The sequence below is a fragment of the Panthera pardus genome, unplaced genomic scaffold, assembly GCF_024362965.1.
Source record: "Panthera pardus isolate Hobbes unplaced genomic scaffold, ASM2436296v1 HiC_scaffold_13, whole genome shotgun sequence".
In the NCBI taxonomy this organism is placed as follows: Eukaryota; Metazoa; Chordata; class Mammalia; order Carnivora; family Felidae; genus Panthera; species Panthera pardus.
In genome coordinates this window covers 75,419,209-75,434,998 of record NW_026526688.1, presented here as the reverse complement: position 1 = coordinate 75,434,998, position 15,790 = coordinate 75,419,209, and the positions used below count along the sequence as shown (strand labels likewise).

At 43.0% G+C, this 15,790-nt stretch overlaps 1 long non-coding RNA gene across 3 annotated transcripts; it reads right to left on the bottom strand.

The window, feature by feature from the left end:
• Positions 1-1,612: 1,612 nt before the first annotated feature.
• On the bottom strand, positions 1,613-13,499 carry LOC109262526 (uncharacterized). 3 transcript variants are annotated; one of them, XR_002077805.2, is made up of 4 exons: positions 13,347-13,499; positions 12,893-13,040; positions 2,734-2,827; positions 1,613-2,061 (listed from the first exon to the last, which is right to left on the bottom strand). It is a non-coding gene; the product is annotated as an uncharacterized LOC109262526 (long non-coding RNA). The 3 variants fall into 3 exon arrangements; XR_002077807.2 differs by lacking the exon at positions 2,734-2,827 and having other exon boundaries at positions 1,613-2,064; positions 13,347-13,496; XR_002077806.2 differs by lacking the exon at positions 2,734-2,827 and having other exon boundaries at positions 13,347-13,494.
• Positions 13,500-15,790: the final 2,291 nt, after the last annotated feature.

Sequence of the window (15,790 nt, the reverse complement as noted above, 5' to 3'; positions counted from 1 at the left end):
AGAACTCCTAAGTCCCTCTTTTTTTTTTTTCTTTAAATTTTTTAAAAATTTATATCCAAATTAGTTAGCATACAGTGTAACAATGATTTCAGGAGTAGATTCCTTAGTGCCCCTTACCCATTTAGCCCATCCCCCCATCCCACAACCCCTCCTGTAACCCTCAGTTTGTTCTCCATATTTATGAGTCTCTTCTGTTTTGTCCCCCTCCCTGTTTTTATATTATTTTTGCTTCCCTTCCCTTGTGTTCATCTGTTCTGTGTCTTAAAGTCCTCATTTGAGTGAAGTCATGTGATATTTGTCTTTCTCTGACTGCTAAGTCCCTCTTTCTAATCAAGATCTTTACCCTTATCTTCTCCCATAGGCACCACTAATCCAGTATTACCAGAGCCACAATCAGGGACAATTTTCCTGTAAAAAAATGACCTCTTCTGCACTTTGCTGATGACACTGTGGCCTCATTGCAGGGGTGGGGATGTTGCTCCCTTACTCCCCTATGCTCAGGCATTGTAATCACCAAGTCCCTCCCAGTATTCATCAAACCTATCCCTTCTCTTCCTGCTCTCCCTGCTACCACTCTCTTCCCTGGTCCAACACCACAGCCTCCCAGATGTTTGCCCCATTTGCAATCCTTACCATCTTCCACCTATCTGCCAGAGCGGCCCCTTTGAAAGGCAAAACTGCACCTGTCAAGTCCCTGCTTAAAAGCCTTCCATTGTTTCTCCCCAGTCTGGACACTCTGTGGGTCATAAAGGTCCTGTGTGACCAGAGGGGCTGCTCCTTCTCTGCAGCCTTGAGCTCTCTGCTCCAGCACCAAATCACCAGGGCGGTCTCTTCTTTCCCCATGTACCTTGTCCCCTTCTTCTTCCTCCTCTGCTCATCTCTTCACTTGGCTGACTCTTACCCATCCCCTTAAGACCAACAAAGTTGCCTTCTCTTCTTTCCTCCTCCATAACCATTTTGTATGTGTTCTCGCAATACCCTGAGCCTATCCCCACTGTACAGGTTGAATTCTGTGCCCAAAATTGAAAGTTGAAGTCCTAAACCCCAGTTGTTCAGAAGGGATCTTATTTGGAAATAGGGTCGTTACAGGTGTATTTAGTTAAGATGAGGTTATACTAGAGTAAGGTAGGCCACTAATCCAATATAACTAGTGTATCCTTATAAAAAGGGGAAATTTGGATATAGACACACACAGGGGGAATGCTATGTAGAGATGAAGGCAGAGATTGGGAAGATGCTTCTACAAGCCAAGGGATGCCAAAGATTGCCAGCAGACCATCAGAAACTAAGGGAGAGGCCTGGAACAGATTCTCCTTCACAGACCTCAGCAGGAATCAACCCTGCTGACACCCTGATCTCACACTTCCAGCCTCCGGAACAGTGAGACGGTAAATTCCCATTGTGTAAGCCACCCAGTTTGTGGTACTTTGTTACTGGGCAAGTCATGACGGCCCTAGGCAACAAATACACCCACCATTGTACTATCATATTGTATTGTCATTGTTTGCCTGTGTCCCTCAGTCCCCAATGAAAACTTTGTGAGGGCAGGAAATGTGTCTTATTCTTCTTTGTATCCCCAGGGCCAAAAACAGTGCTGACAACATAAAAAGACTCAAGTATTTGATAAATGAATTAATGAAAGCGTAACGTTCCAGAAAGGTCAGAATAGCTGAAGACTAAGAAGATTAACTGATTTCTGCACCTCAGCTCCTTACATTTCTGTTTTTTTCCAATGGATTATTGTTGATGTCCATGGCTTTCTGTTCCTCATGGGTGAGTATGCTGGCGATTCTCCAGTCGCTCTTCCTGAGGAATGTTGTGCTCTTTTCTGCCCATTTCGTGCCAATGGCTGCAGGTCCTGCTGTGCGGCCCTCTGTCTGGGTTCCAGCTCTCACTAGGTTCTGGCCACTCTGGTCTGTTCCCTGGTCCCTTCAGGCCTAGAGAAGGTTAGGACATCTCACTGTCGCTAGTCCCACGGGCTTCATTTCTTGTTGTCCCCTTAATTCTGCCCACTCCCCTGGAAATAGTTTCTCCATTCAACTCTGGTGAGCCATCTGTTTCCTGCTGGGACCCAGAGGAATAAATACAGTCAGTAAGCAGGCGGGTAAGGACTGAGATGATAAACATGATGCAAAAATAATTGCTTGGTTTTTTAAAAAAATAATCTTTTTAATCCCATTGCTTAATTCCTTTCCAGTTCTGTTTTCAAAGCATCACATACCTAGCATTTTTACATAAAGCCTGCTATTTGACCTTATCTGTGCATTTGATTAAATATAGAAACTATGTTTAGTTTAATTTGACATTTTGTTGAGTACCTGCAATTTTCTAGGCACAGCGATGGGCCTTGGAAATCCAAAATGGAAAAAATCCTGCTTCTGCTCAAGAAGTTCCAGAGATGAGTGAGGGAGACAACACTTCATCGACAGAGCATGGGGCCGTGGGAGCCCAAGGAAGGCACTGTGCCTGGCCTTAGGGCAAGTTCCCACATCTGCATTAATATTATGAAATAGCTCCTCCTAATCTAGACATCTTGAGTAATACTGGTCCTTTGACTTCAATTGTTTTTCATAAAATCATATCCAAATTTATTTCATCAGAGAGATGCCTTCTGTAGGCCAAATACACATAGGATGATCATTTAACGTGTTTTGGGGTCAAACTTCTACCTTAAATTTTCTCTTTTCCTAACGTTATAGGTCCCCTGTGTTGGAAAGGACTTTAAATGATCACCTGGACCAGCGATTCCCGATTTTGGATGATCACGAGAGTGGCATTTTAAAAACAGCAGTTCCTGATCCTCAGAGCCATCTGCTGAATCCAAACCCTAGGGGATGAGAGGGAGATGGGACAGAGGAACACCTGGAGATCAGGAGTTTTTTCTTTTTGAAACCCTTGTAATGATTGTCATGTTCAGTCTGGTTGGGAACCATTGTTTTGGATTAGCTCTTATTTATAACAACTGTAAGTTAGACAAAGGTTCTTCCAAATGTAGCTCCTTGGCTATTTGAGTGTGTGGTACAGGCATAGAAATAAGTACATGTATATCAAAGGGATATGGTTGAGAATAAAAAAAAAAAAACCTTTTACATTTCTCATCAGTTGACTTTCTACCCTTTAAAGGGGGAAAAGATTAGTCTTTTTTAATGAATGGTGCTGGGACAACTGGATATCTACATACAAAAGAATGAGGTTGGACCCTTACTTCACACCCCATATGAAAGTTAATTCAAATGGGTCAATGATTTAAATATAAGAGCTAATAAAACTCTTAGAGGAAAACATAGGCATAAATTTTTGTGACCTTGGATGAGGCGATGGTTTCTTAGATATGATATCACATGCTCAAGAAATAAAAGAAAAATAGATACATTGGACTTCTTCAAATTAAAAAACACTTACATCAAAACACTATCAAGAGATGAAAACATAACACACAGAATGAGAGAAATTTTTTGCAAATCATATATCTATTAAGGAGTTAATACCGAAAACATATTAAGAACCCCTACCACTCAACAACAACAAATATACCAAAACAACCTAATATAGGAAATAGGAATATAGGAAATATTCAGACTAGGCAAATCCACAGAGACCAGAAAGGAATTTAGTGATTGCCAGGGGTTGGGGTTGGGGGGAGGGGTAAACAAAGGGTGACAGCTAATAAATACAGTTTTCTCTCTAGAAAGATAAAAATGTTTTAGAATTTGATAGTGGTGACAATTGCACAACTTTGTGAATATACTACAAAATCACTGAATTGTATAGTTTTAAAGGATGAATTTCATGACATGTAAATTAAATCTCACTTTTTAAAAATTTATGAATTTTAAAAACTACCTGGGTATTTGGGGCCCCTGAATCTGCTTTTGAAACAAGTCTTTAGGAGGATTCTTAGGCACACTGAGATTTGAAAACCACAGTACCTCATTTGTATCACTTCATCTTCTGAAAATTTGAAGAATTTAAAATCTGTTAAAGAACAAAACAAAAAGCAAAAACCAGACTACCCAGGGCATAGAAAGTGATCATTTATTGAACAAATATTTAGCTGCTGCCTACTGTGTAGGCATGCTGGGCCCAATGAATTAATCATATAGGAGTTCAGAGTTAGGAGGATAGTAGACAGGCAAATAGTTGCAGTACAGAAAGACAACTAGGACATTGGCTTCAGTAGAGATTTGTACAGAATAAGGCAAGGTCAGTAAGGAGGCCCAGGGTTGGCCTGGAGTCGCCAAAGGATGAGGCAGTATTTGAGTTTAGGCTCAAGCTCTGGGTACATAGAAAGGTGGAAGGGAGTAAGAAAGAGAGACAGGACGGCCTTCCAGGCAGAGGAATAGCATGTACAAAGGCACAGAGATTTGGAAGAATTTGGTATACTAAAGCAACTGTAGCAGGTTGAAATAAAATGCCCAGGGGAGAAGAGGCAGGAAAGAAAGCAAAGAGTTAGTTTATTGTACATGGAAGAGACACTGGAAAATTAAAAAAAAGGAGGATACCAGTCCTAGTTTGGGAAGATCAGTCTGACAGCAGGGTGGGAGATTGGGCCAGAAGAAACAGGGGGGCTGGGAAGCAGGTGGGAGGAAGTCTTTGTCTGAAATGCTGAAGATCCAAACTAGGGCAGTAGAAGGCAGAGGCGAGAGATGGATTCTATACCTATTTAGAAAGGTATACATATAGACCCTGGGGATAGATGGAATGCATTATAGGATGGTTAGCCGCATCCCTGTCCTCTACTCATTAGATGCTAGGAGCATTTCCCCAGTTGTTAAAGACAAAAGTATCTCCATAAATTTCCTGGAAGAAAAAACTGAGGGACAAAATCTGCTCTGGTTGAGAACCCAAATGTCCAGTTAACTAGTCCCAGTTAACTGAATCCTGCAATGGGGTATGGTCGCATTTGTCTCAAGGTGAACTTTTAATGCAAAGTGCTTTTGAGTGCTTAGATGATAGGAAGCTGGGTTAGCTTGAGATCACAAACCTAGCTGTGTGCTCATTTTTGTGCTTGTCTGCTAATAAATGTCTGTCCGTGAGGCAGAATCTGGTCTGAGGCATGCTCTGATTGTGAGGTTGTTGGGGAAGAGACCTATAGCCCCTATATTCTAATATTTGAGAGATGCCATTAGCTACCCAATGCAGAGTAATTGTGGCCAACCACCCTGACTTTGGTCAGTTTGCAACAGAATTGTCAAAAATGGTTTGCTGTCTTCTGGTTGGATGGGTGACACCATTCCCTGAAATAGAGAACTCCCAAGAGAGTGTAAGTGGCTCAGGGCAAGAAGGAAGATGCAGCAGTGCTAGCTCCAGGACGAAGAACTTCTAGAATGCAAAGAATGGATTTCTTCTGGGTTTCTCAAGTGATGGGTTTATAGGAATTCTTACCCCAAAGTCATGGGCCTGTGATGATCACAGTGTGACCCAACTATGGCTCTGCCCAGCTTTCATGACAGGCAGATTTCCTCAACAAGGAGCTCCATTTTGATGGCCATGGTAGCCAAGTAATAGTCACAGAATGAGTGGCAAAGGAACTTAGAGAGGCCCCACCTGTCATCGCTCACAATATTTCTGTGCCCCATATGAGCTAGATCTGCAATCTGTCCACATCTGTCTGCTTCTACCACTACCCTGCTCCATGCCACTGTCATCTTCTATCTGTACTGCTGCAACGGCCCCTAACTAGTGTTCTAGTTTATTCCTTCTTCCCTATTCTCCACATAGCCACCAGAGTGATTATTTCTAAGTACATCATCTCCTGATGAAATAATGGTCTCCCATTGCATTTAGAATAATTCCATAGTCCTTATTGATTTTACAAAGCTCTGCAAAGTCTGCCTCCCAACCTCATCCAAGCCTTGTTCCTTCACTGAACTGCAGTTACAGTGGTCTCTTTTGGTTTAAGGGCTTTTTGACCCTTAGATCTTTCCCATCTGAGGCTTTGGACCTTGATGGTCCCTTTTCCAGAAGTGCCTTTCTCCAGATCTTTCTGTGGCTGCCTCCTTCTTGTCCATCAGGCTCAGCCCTGATAATGTGCTCCCAGAGAGCCTTCCTTGTCTAGAGAATCTCATGGTATCCCCACCCTCAGTATCACATCACTTTCTTACTCCTTTGCTACTACTTTCACTGCAGTAAATTACCTCGTGTGTTAATTGATCACTTGCTCCTCCCTCTAAAATGCAAGTTCCTTGAGAGCAAGGGATTGCCTAGATCTTGGTCAGCATTTTATCTCACACGGCCTGACATGTGACAAGTGCTCAACTGATGTTCAACTGATGTTTGGTGAATAGATGAGTGAACTTTAGGGTTTGCGCCAGAGTAAATCTATTTGACTTGTTAAGTGCCCACTGACGGCCAAGACAATATCTCTCTGTATCCTAGTCTTCACTAGAAGTTGAGAAATTTGTCTTTACTGACTACTATGAAGGCCTACTTGTAGGTGTCTAATCATTTTGGAACCCCCCCCCCCCCACCTACCCTCAACCATCCACCTGCCACACAAGAGGGGAGATGTCCTGCTTTAAGACAATTCTTGGGTCTTTCAGACTTCTCAAAATTATTTCTCCTGTTGCTATGGTTCTTCTTTATCCCTCCCTCCCTTCCTTTCCTTCTCTCTCTCTCTGTCTCTCTCTCTGGCTTGTTCCTGAAAAGTTATGTGTTAATTGTATAGCTTAACATTGAATCATTAACTTGTAATTTCAGAAGCCTTGTGATCCAGTTCTAAAGGCTCTGATTGGCTGCACTTGAGCTTTTGGCTTCTTTGTGAAATGATTAATGATCTGTAAACAAACACTTACATAGGGTGGTTAAAGTACCCGCTATTTAGAGGCCCCTTGTGGTGAATCCTTTTTGTAAATGGAAGAACTATCAGCTTTATCTCCTCTGTAAATATGGATTTTCCTATTTTGGAAGCCGTGTTGGCTACACCTGCCCCATTTATATGAATCTAAAATGTGCTGCTTCCTCCTCTCCCTTCTTTTACCTGATTATTCCATCTGGTCATTCAATACACCTTCATCGAGCACCCACTATGCGCACAGAGATTAACAAAACGGCCCCTGTTCTCAATGTTGCACCATCTGACAGGGGAAATGGACAAGATGATGATCACACAACAGTCTGATATGAGGAAGGAGCCTCTAGTTAAGCCCCAGGAGATGAGAGAGTGCCTTCATGATAATCCTTGAACTGTTTGGGAGAAGATGAGTAGCAGGTAACCAAGCAGATGGAAGTGAGGGGCCAGGTAGGGCAAAGAACTTTCACATGCAAAGGCACAGAGGTATGAGAGAGGAGTTTTTCAGGATAGTTCCAGCTGAGGGTGGGTGTGGAACACTAAAGGGCTGAGGCTGGAGGAATAAGCAGCAGCATGCACCCACATGGAGGAGATTGCTCTTAAGGTGATGGAGGACCATTAACAGGTGTTACAGGGGACACATAGGAGGCCATGGACAGAGCTACACTGTTAAAAGATAACTTAGGCAGCTCAAGTGGAAAGTGGATGAAAGGAAGGGTAGGATTGGTGGCAGGGACACCTGTCAGAGGACATTGTTTTAGTCCATTTGGGCTACTATAACAGAATACCGCAAACAGGATGGTTTACAAATAACAAACATTTATTTCTTACAGGTCTGGAGGCTGGATGTCCAAGACCAAGGTGCCAGCAGATTTAGTGTCTGACGACAGCTTGCTCCTTCGCTGACCACTGCCTTCTCCACGTAACCTCGCATGGATAAAGAGGTGAGCTAGTTTTCCAGAGTCTATCTATGTCACTAATCCCATTCATATGGGCTCTCCTCTCATGATCTAATCACCCCCCAAAGACTACCTCATAATGGAAACACATTAGAATTTGAACATACGCATTTTCTGGTGTGGTGTGGTGGGGTACAAACATTCAGAGCATAGCAGACATCACAGTTATTCAGATAAGAAATAAGGAATCTTTAAGGCAGAGATTTTTACCCTTGGACATTGTGGCACCTGAGGAGGGAAGTCCACACTGGGCTTTGGAAAATCTAGAAACCCTTTTATGAAGAATATGATGTTTCCATGAATATTTTCCTGAGAAGACCCCTAGGTTTTATCAAATTTACAAAGGGATCCATTACACTGAAAACAAGGCCACAGCAGCAAAGATAGAGAAATCAGATGTGATAGGAGAGACACTTAGAAAGATACACTAAGATGCATGACAAATGGGATGTGGGTGGAAAGAAGAGGAAGAGGTTGAGGCTAAAGATCAAGCTTCTGCGTTAGGCTAGGATTGGGAAAATCGTGTACCTTTTACCTAGAATCCCAGAGAAAACACAGTTTGGGGGCATGAAGCAAGAGAGGAGAAGGAAATAAATTAATCATTTACTCATCAATTATTTATTGAGTTCTTACATTGTCTCAAGTCCTGTTCTAGGTGGTGAGGATTCAGCTAAATAAAGAAACTTATATTCTAGTGAACTGGGTAAACAGACAATAAACACATTCATGTAATATGATGGTAGCTTCTCTGAAGAGAAATAAAGCTGGGTAAGGGCATCAAGAGTGTTGAGGATGCTATTTTGATAGATTAGTCAGAGAGGATTCTATGAGCAGCTGGTATTTCAGCAGAAGCTTGAGTGAGATGAGGAAGAGAGTTTCGTGGCTATCTGCTCTGGGGCAATAGCATTTCAGGCAGAAAGAGTAACAGGACAAATGCCCTATGATAAGTGTATCCTTGGCTTATTGGAGGAACAGCAATGAAGCCCATTTGACTTCAGCAGAGTAAGTCATGAAAAAAGTCTAAATAATGAGGTAGACAAGGGAGCTAGAAGTTAGACCATTTAGACCCCTGGACTTGAAAGATCATGGCAATAATCATGGATTTTTTTTTCTTTCTTTCTTAAAAAAAATTTTTTTAATGTTTATTTTTGAAGGAAAGAGAGACAGAGCATGAGTGGGGGAAGAACAGAGAGAGAGAGGAAGACACAGAATCCAAAGCAGGCTCCAGGCTCTGAGCTGTCAGCACAGAGCCTAACGTGGGGCTTGAACTCACAAACTGTGAGATCATGACCAGAGCTGAAGTTGGATGCTTAACCGATTGAGCCACCCATGCGGTCCTCATGGATTTTTCTTCTAAGTGCAATGGAAAACCATTGGAAAATACTAAGTAGGAAGAAACGTCCAACTTCAGTTTGGGACATGTTGAATTTGAAAGGCTCTGTGAGACATCCAGGTGAAGGGATGCGGTAGACATTGATATGAAGCCACAGAGGGTTGAAGATTTAGAATATTTGTGAGAATCATCATTATACAGATGGAAGTGGAAATCATGGGTGTGGATGGCTTTGCCTTGGAATGTTGTAGAGTGTGCTGAAAGGGGAGGAACTTGAGAACACCAGCAGTTAAGGGGTAGAGAGAGGAGAAAGAATTTATAAAGAAGCTTGAAAAGGAGTGGCAAAAGAGAATGTAAAAAATTCGGGAAGAGGGAGCTCTCAAAGTGATGGGGAGAGATTTTGAAGGTTGATAGTCTCAGATGCTGCAGAGAGAATAAAATAAGGCCCAAAGAGTATGCTTTGCATTCCTCAGTCTATATAATAGTACAGAAGGATTGGAAGTGGAAAAATTATAGTGGGCTAAGGAATAAATAAATAAGCAGTGGTGACTCCATGTAGACATCAACCCCAATTGATGGGCCTGGCTCAGATACTTTAATGCCTACATTTTCTTGGCCATGTGCATTGGGCTGATGGCCAAGCTGTAGGCTTGGTTATCAGGAGGACAGAACCAAAATATCTCATGCCAAGTAGTAGACTGGTGGACAAATCAGGAGGTTGTAATCATGGAGTCTGTGTAGATTGCAGAAAATATAAAACCAGGAAGATTCTGATAAAGAAGAGTCAATGAAAGAGTAAGGGTCTAAAGCTCCTGATTAAGCTTGAAATGTAGGTAAAGTGGGTGTAACAGGAAGTCCAAGGGTGGAAGTCCAAGGAGATACTGGAGGTAAAGATTTTAAAGGTGATGAGGGGAAAAGCTGAGAGTGTGGTTCTAGGAGAATATGGGAAAAGTGCAGCAGAGATGAAGTTCACTGGCCTCAAGGAGAGAAAAGATAGTTCTGCTAATGTAGGCCAGTGACTGTAGGCTACTAGATTACAGACATGACAATCTACAGAAGATGGTTTGTCTAAACCATTTAGAGAGTCCCAAGAAGCATTTTTTAATGGATTGAAACAGAAGTGAACAAAAAGTATCAGAGTGCATCATTCTTAATAAAATATGAATGTTTCAAGAAATTTTTGTTTTAATTGTGTGTGTGTGTGTGTGTATGTATACTGGGTCAAATATAAAATTTATTTATTGTTGTGGGTCATGATACAAAAATTAAAGCTGAGATGATACAAGCTCCAAAACACAGTTTTTGCAGGAAGGTGAAAGGGTGTGGAAGAAGAGACAGGAAGCTTCAGCCTGAGCGTCTTGTGGCCTGGGCCAGAGCCACATGGAGTCCGGGAAAATGGGCAGTGATCCAGAGATAGACCCGCCCAAGTTGTGAGTACTTGGTTTGGACATGCCAATAAAGGAAGCCATTTCTCCAAAGTCTGGAAGCTCTAAGAGGTGAACTCTCCAGAACAAGGTGTGATCATTACAGATGGTATTATTTGGGGATGTAGATTTGAGTCACAATATCCAGGAGTCATAACACTCAAACAATCAATCAAAGGCTCTCATTTTGAGAAAGACTCAAGTTCTAGCTTAAATTTAGCTCTGTCAAAACACAGCAGAATCTGCTGATGCAGCTCTGTGAATGTTGCTATAGTTTCTTAGGGCCTTCACCTTCAGGGTCTTGTATAAGCAGAGAGGGTAAATGTTGAATTTTGCCTCTGAATGTAAATTTCATTTGACTTTCCCCTTTTAGAGCCCTTATTATCTACCACCCTCCCTTTTATTCTCCTATTTTGTCACTGTGTTGTGTGAAATTTGCCTGTAGTACTATGAACGTGGGGACTAAATACTTGGGTTGGGTTGCAAGAATTAAAACAAGAAAGAATGGGTCTTAGATTTCCCAAACATGGAATCCCTGGTGTTTGCAGGTGCCATATAGCAGAAACTGATTGCTATTCTGAAAACCCATTCCCAGTTCCTGCTGAGCAAACAGCCAACAGGCTAAGTTTTCCCAGCCTCCTTTGCAGTTAGGTATGACCATGTGACTAAATTCTAGCCAATGGGGGGTGTATGCAGAGGTGATAGGTGCCTTCCTGTTTTCCCGTCTGTAGGTTGGATGTTGGTGCCAGGGCAGACTTGGGAGCCTCATGTTGAAGATTAGCCTGAAGGACCCCTTTCACATCTCTCCTATCCCCACTTTGTTGGACTTTGTGTAAATGAGAAAGCAAGATTTTCTTTTGGGGTTTATCTGTTATTGCAGCTACTATTACCTGATCCACTTCACCTGGTTCTGGCACAGACTTAGATGGTCAACCCTGGTGACAAAGGGATATCCATGTTCATTTATAGTTTGCCTTTTGATCTGAAACAAATTGTTGAGTTCATTCGCTGTCTACACAGAGGCTTATCCTAGTGTTTTGAAAATAAGTTTTCTTAGCTCGGTTTTCATTGTGATTTGTGTTTTTATTTTCTCAGGGTCATTGAAAAATCAGTGCTCCCTGCTTTCCTCACCCCCCACTGAAGTCCAGAGCAGATACTTACTTAGCTGATTATTACATTTTGCCTTAAGAAATTATTTTTCCTCACTTTTGGAAGTCTTCAACTTAATTGACAACTGGGACAAATCAAGTGTTAGTGGAAATCTCCAGTGATTGTGAATAATAATGGCAGTTGCCATGCATTGGACAATGCAAGATAGCAGACACCGTGCTAGGCATTTTGCACACATTATCATGAATCTAATAACCCTGCAAGGTGGGTGTTAGTACATCGTTTAGTGATTTTGAGCGGAACCTGAGAACAACTACAGGACTAATCAACATCACACAGCCTGTGATTGGTTGGAGCCAAGGTCTAAATCAGACATAACTGGCTCCAAAGGCCATTCTTGATGCATTTGCTTTCCAAGTATGTGCTTTCCAGTTGCTCACCTTAAATGTCTGCTCATTCCTTTTTTCTCCTTTCCTTCGAAACTGAGTTTCCTGGCTCTGCTCATTGACTGGTTAACACAGTGTACCCTGAATGCAGCCAGGGACACTTAATTTTAACAGAGGAAATAGAACTCAAGCCATTCAGGGCAGGTTGCTTCGGGGCGGCCTTGATGGGTATTAGGATATATAAATGTTTGCATAGTTCTTCTGGCAAACATGAGCTCGCACTGCTTACTGTTAAAGAGGAACAGCAAAAGCCATCACCTCTCAGGCTCCTCCATGTCTGTCTGGTGAAGTAAGAGTGCTGGTGCACTTGAGGGACCCGGAGGGCACGTTCCACGCTACGGATCTTTGCACCTCCATCCTCACCTCGAGCCTTGCAGAGGCCTGAGACCTGACATGTGTTTGTTGAATGAATGCTGAATGAGTTGCCAAGTTTGCATTTGATGATGGTTTCTATTAAAAATGGGGGTGCATGCTGAGTAAGTCAGGGCCAGGTGACCAGGAGGCACCCTCGGGTGGGAGGAAGGAGGGTCTGGCTGGTTGCTTTATGAGATGGTCATTTCAAGGCTTTTACCGGATTGCTACAAAATGGCTTTGGCCATGTTTCAGGACTACAGACTTTTGGCTTTCATTTGAGTTCCCCTTCTTCTTCTTCTTTTTTTTTTAATATGAAATTTATTGTCAAATTGGTTTCCATACAACACCCAGTGCTCATCCCAACAGGTGCCCTTCTCAATGCCCATCAACCCACCCCCCCCTCCCACCCCCCATCAACCCTCCGTTTGTTCTCAGTTTTTAAGAGTCTGTTATGGTTTTTGGCTCTCCCTTCTTACCTCAGGCAAGTTTCTTGACTCTCGGTGAATAAAATTCTGCCTGTGGGTGAGTTGGCGCTGTGAGTCCTTTCCAGTGCTAAGACTCAGCCGCTTGCCAGCTGGCTGTGCATTTAGGGGCGCAAGGCTCAGTCCTCTGGAGCTCCTATTCCTTAGAACAGAAATAAGATTGATGCTATTACCTGTACCGCAGGCTTACCGTAGAGGCTAAATCGCCCCTGTAAAGCATTCAGCATAGTGCTTGGTACCTAGGAAGCACGCAGGGAATTGGGTTACTGCTAATGCCCATGTTTACTAAACTGGACTTTTCAACCTGTGCCCTCAGTGAAGCTCTAACTCATCGAGTGAAGGACAAGTTCTTCACTGGCTGCACCAGGGGTTGGCGCAAAATCAAAAGGGCCGTGCTTCGAAGGGCTTGGAGTTTATCTTCAGCATTTAAATATTAAGACTCACAGACCTTGGGCAAGCGACTTGACTTCTCTCTGCCTGAGCTTCCACATGTGGAAGGAAGGAGTGGACGGGAAGGAATCTTCTCCCCCAGCGTGTCCATGAGTCTCACTGTTGGCCGGAACACAATTACAGACAGAGGACAGAATGGTTAGTCACCACCCCGGTAAACATAGGAAGGTTATCATCTCGTTTTATTAATAGACTAGGCTATGCACGCCATAAAAATAAGGTAGCTCCACATTTTAAGTTCTTCGAGTTCTAGTTTTTGTTGCATCCGATGAAATGTGCAAAGAGAATTGTGTTATGTATGGACTTTGTACAATGGTCTTCTATCTCACACTGCAAATCAATTACTTATTAACTTTTATTGCCAAGGAAAGAAAAATATATTACTATTCATTTTAGCCTTTTCCTTATCGACTCTAAGAGTATAATACTAGTTCTTTGAGAAAAAAACGTTATATTCTTTCTTTCATTACAAAGGATCTCTACCACAACACAAAAAATTAGAATGGGTAAAAAGCAGGGAAAAGAAGAAGCCTATCGTACCTCTCAGCCACTGTTAGCATTTAAACATTCTACTTCCACTTTTCTTCTGCATGTTTTTACACTGAGTATTACAGTTTTCACTAAACAGCATATAATGAGCATTTACCATGTTACAACATAAAGTTCATAATAACTTTTAATTGTAAAATAATATTCCAGGAGGTATGTCCTGGCTTATTCTACTATTTGCCTATTCTCAGAAGGAGCAGGGGATTGGGCGCCAGGGCCAGGTTGAGATGCGGCTTTGACACTTTCTAGCATTTGTGACCGTGGGCAAGACCCTTAATCTCCCTCCAGGCCTCGGTGCCCTCTGAAAGTGCGGGCTGTGCAGTACCAGTCTCACCGGCTGCTGTGAAGACTGGATGACATCATGTTGGCCCCTCTCCGGTGTCCCGACCGTCGTAGGGTTCAGGGATGTCGGTGGTTGCCGCTGCTTCAGCCTGCACGCCGATCTGAGAGATGATTTGATTTCTGTAAACATCCCCCAAGAAAACACACATCAAATATCAGGCCATGTCACTTCATCTCTCTGGGCCTGGCTTCTCATTTGCAGCGTGAAGTGGTCGGACTAGAAAGTGTGACCTCGAAGGCCCCTTCCGCTCCGATCGCTACGCGCTGCTCCGTCATTACTAGAAGCAGCTGGAACTACTGCGGGGAAATGACCTGTGGAAATGTTCAGCCTTGCTCAAGAAGAAAGGACCCTGCAAGGGGCCTGAGGGCTTGTGCACATCAGTTTCTCTTTTTGTTCCGATAAACATTTGACATTTGTTCCGGTGCCTTCTTTCTAAAGGCCTCTTCTAGTTTGGTTTGTGTGCTCTTTAGATCTCCATTTTTCAAGTGGGTTCAACAGCCAGAGTGCTCACCCACGTTTTATTTATCCATTTCACATTTCTAATGTCGCTTCGCTGCTGTCATCATTTTCCTATGTGGTCATTTAAGGAAGATAAATTGGACCGCAAATCTCAGTAGAACAGGCGTTGCTCTTAGTCCCCAAGGGACAAAGAAGATTTTTCTCCCCCCACTCTTAACACCACCTGCTCGTACTCTCCCTGTGAAATTTCCCAAGAAGAATTTTTAATTAAAAAAAGAAAATCCTGAGGCCAGAGTAGTTGGATGGGCCCTCTCCCTGGTATGTGCACCGTTACCCCGAAAACTCAGACTTTTCAGATTCCCAAAACCAAGTGCCAAAAGGAATGGAACTAACCTCACGTTAGCATCGGAGCTGACACTGCAAGGAAACAGATGTCGTTAGCATAGAACCGCCTACCTGCCACCTCTGACATCTTGTTCCCAGGCTATTTCAGTGAAGCCAGCCTTCCTGCTTGCTCACCCACGGTGCTTCCTGGGTGGGCACGTGATTGCATTAGAAAGGAAACATGGGATGGAGAAGACACCTGGCCCACATGGGCGCCCACTGTGTGGCAGAGTACAGCACAAGGTCAAGTATGCAGGCTCTGGATCCAGATGGGTTTGAATCCTTGCACTGTCCGCACACACTATGTGACCTGGGATAGGTTATTTAACCTCTCTGGGCCTCAATTCCCAACATGACTACTAGAGCAGTCTCTCATAAGGCGTGAGAGAACCGAAAGAGTTAAGATATGCAAGATATGTGGATTGGGCCGGGCACATGTTCAATAAACAGCAGCTTATAACATGAGGGACCATAGATTCTGTACTGAATGAATTGGATCATCATTTTAAGGGCCAGTCAGTAATAGTGGAAAGTGGAAAGTGTAGGGGAAAGGGTTTTGGAGGCAGACTTGATTTTGAATCCAACCTTCAGTTTGTACTTAACTTGCAATAAATTGCTGCACTTCTGGTACCCTCAGTGTTTTCATCTGTTAGATAGGAACACTTTATCTATCTTGGAGGCTGACGATGAGGACTAAATGGGAGAAC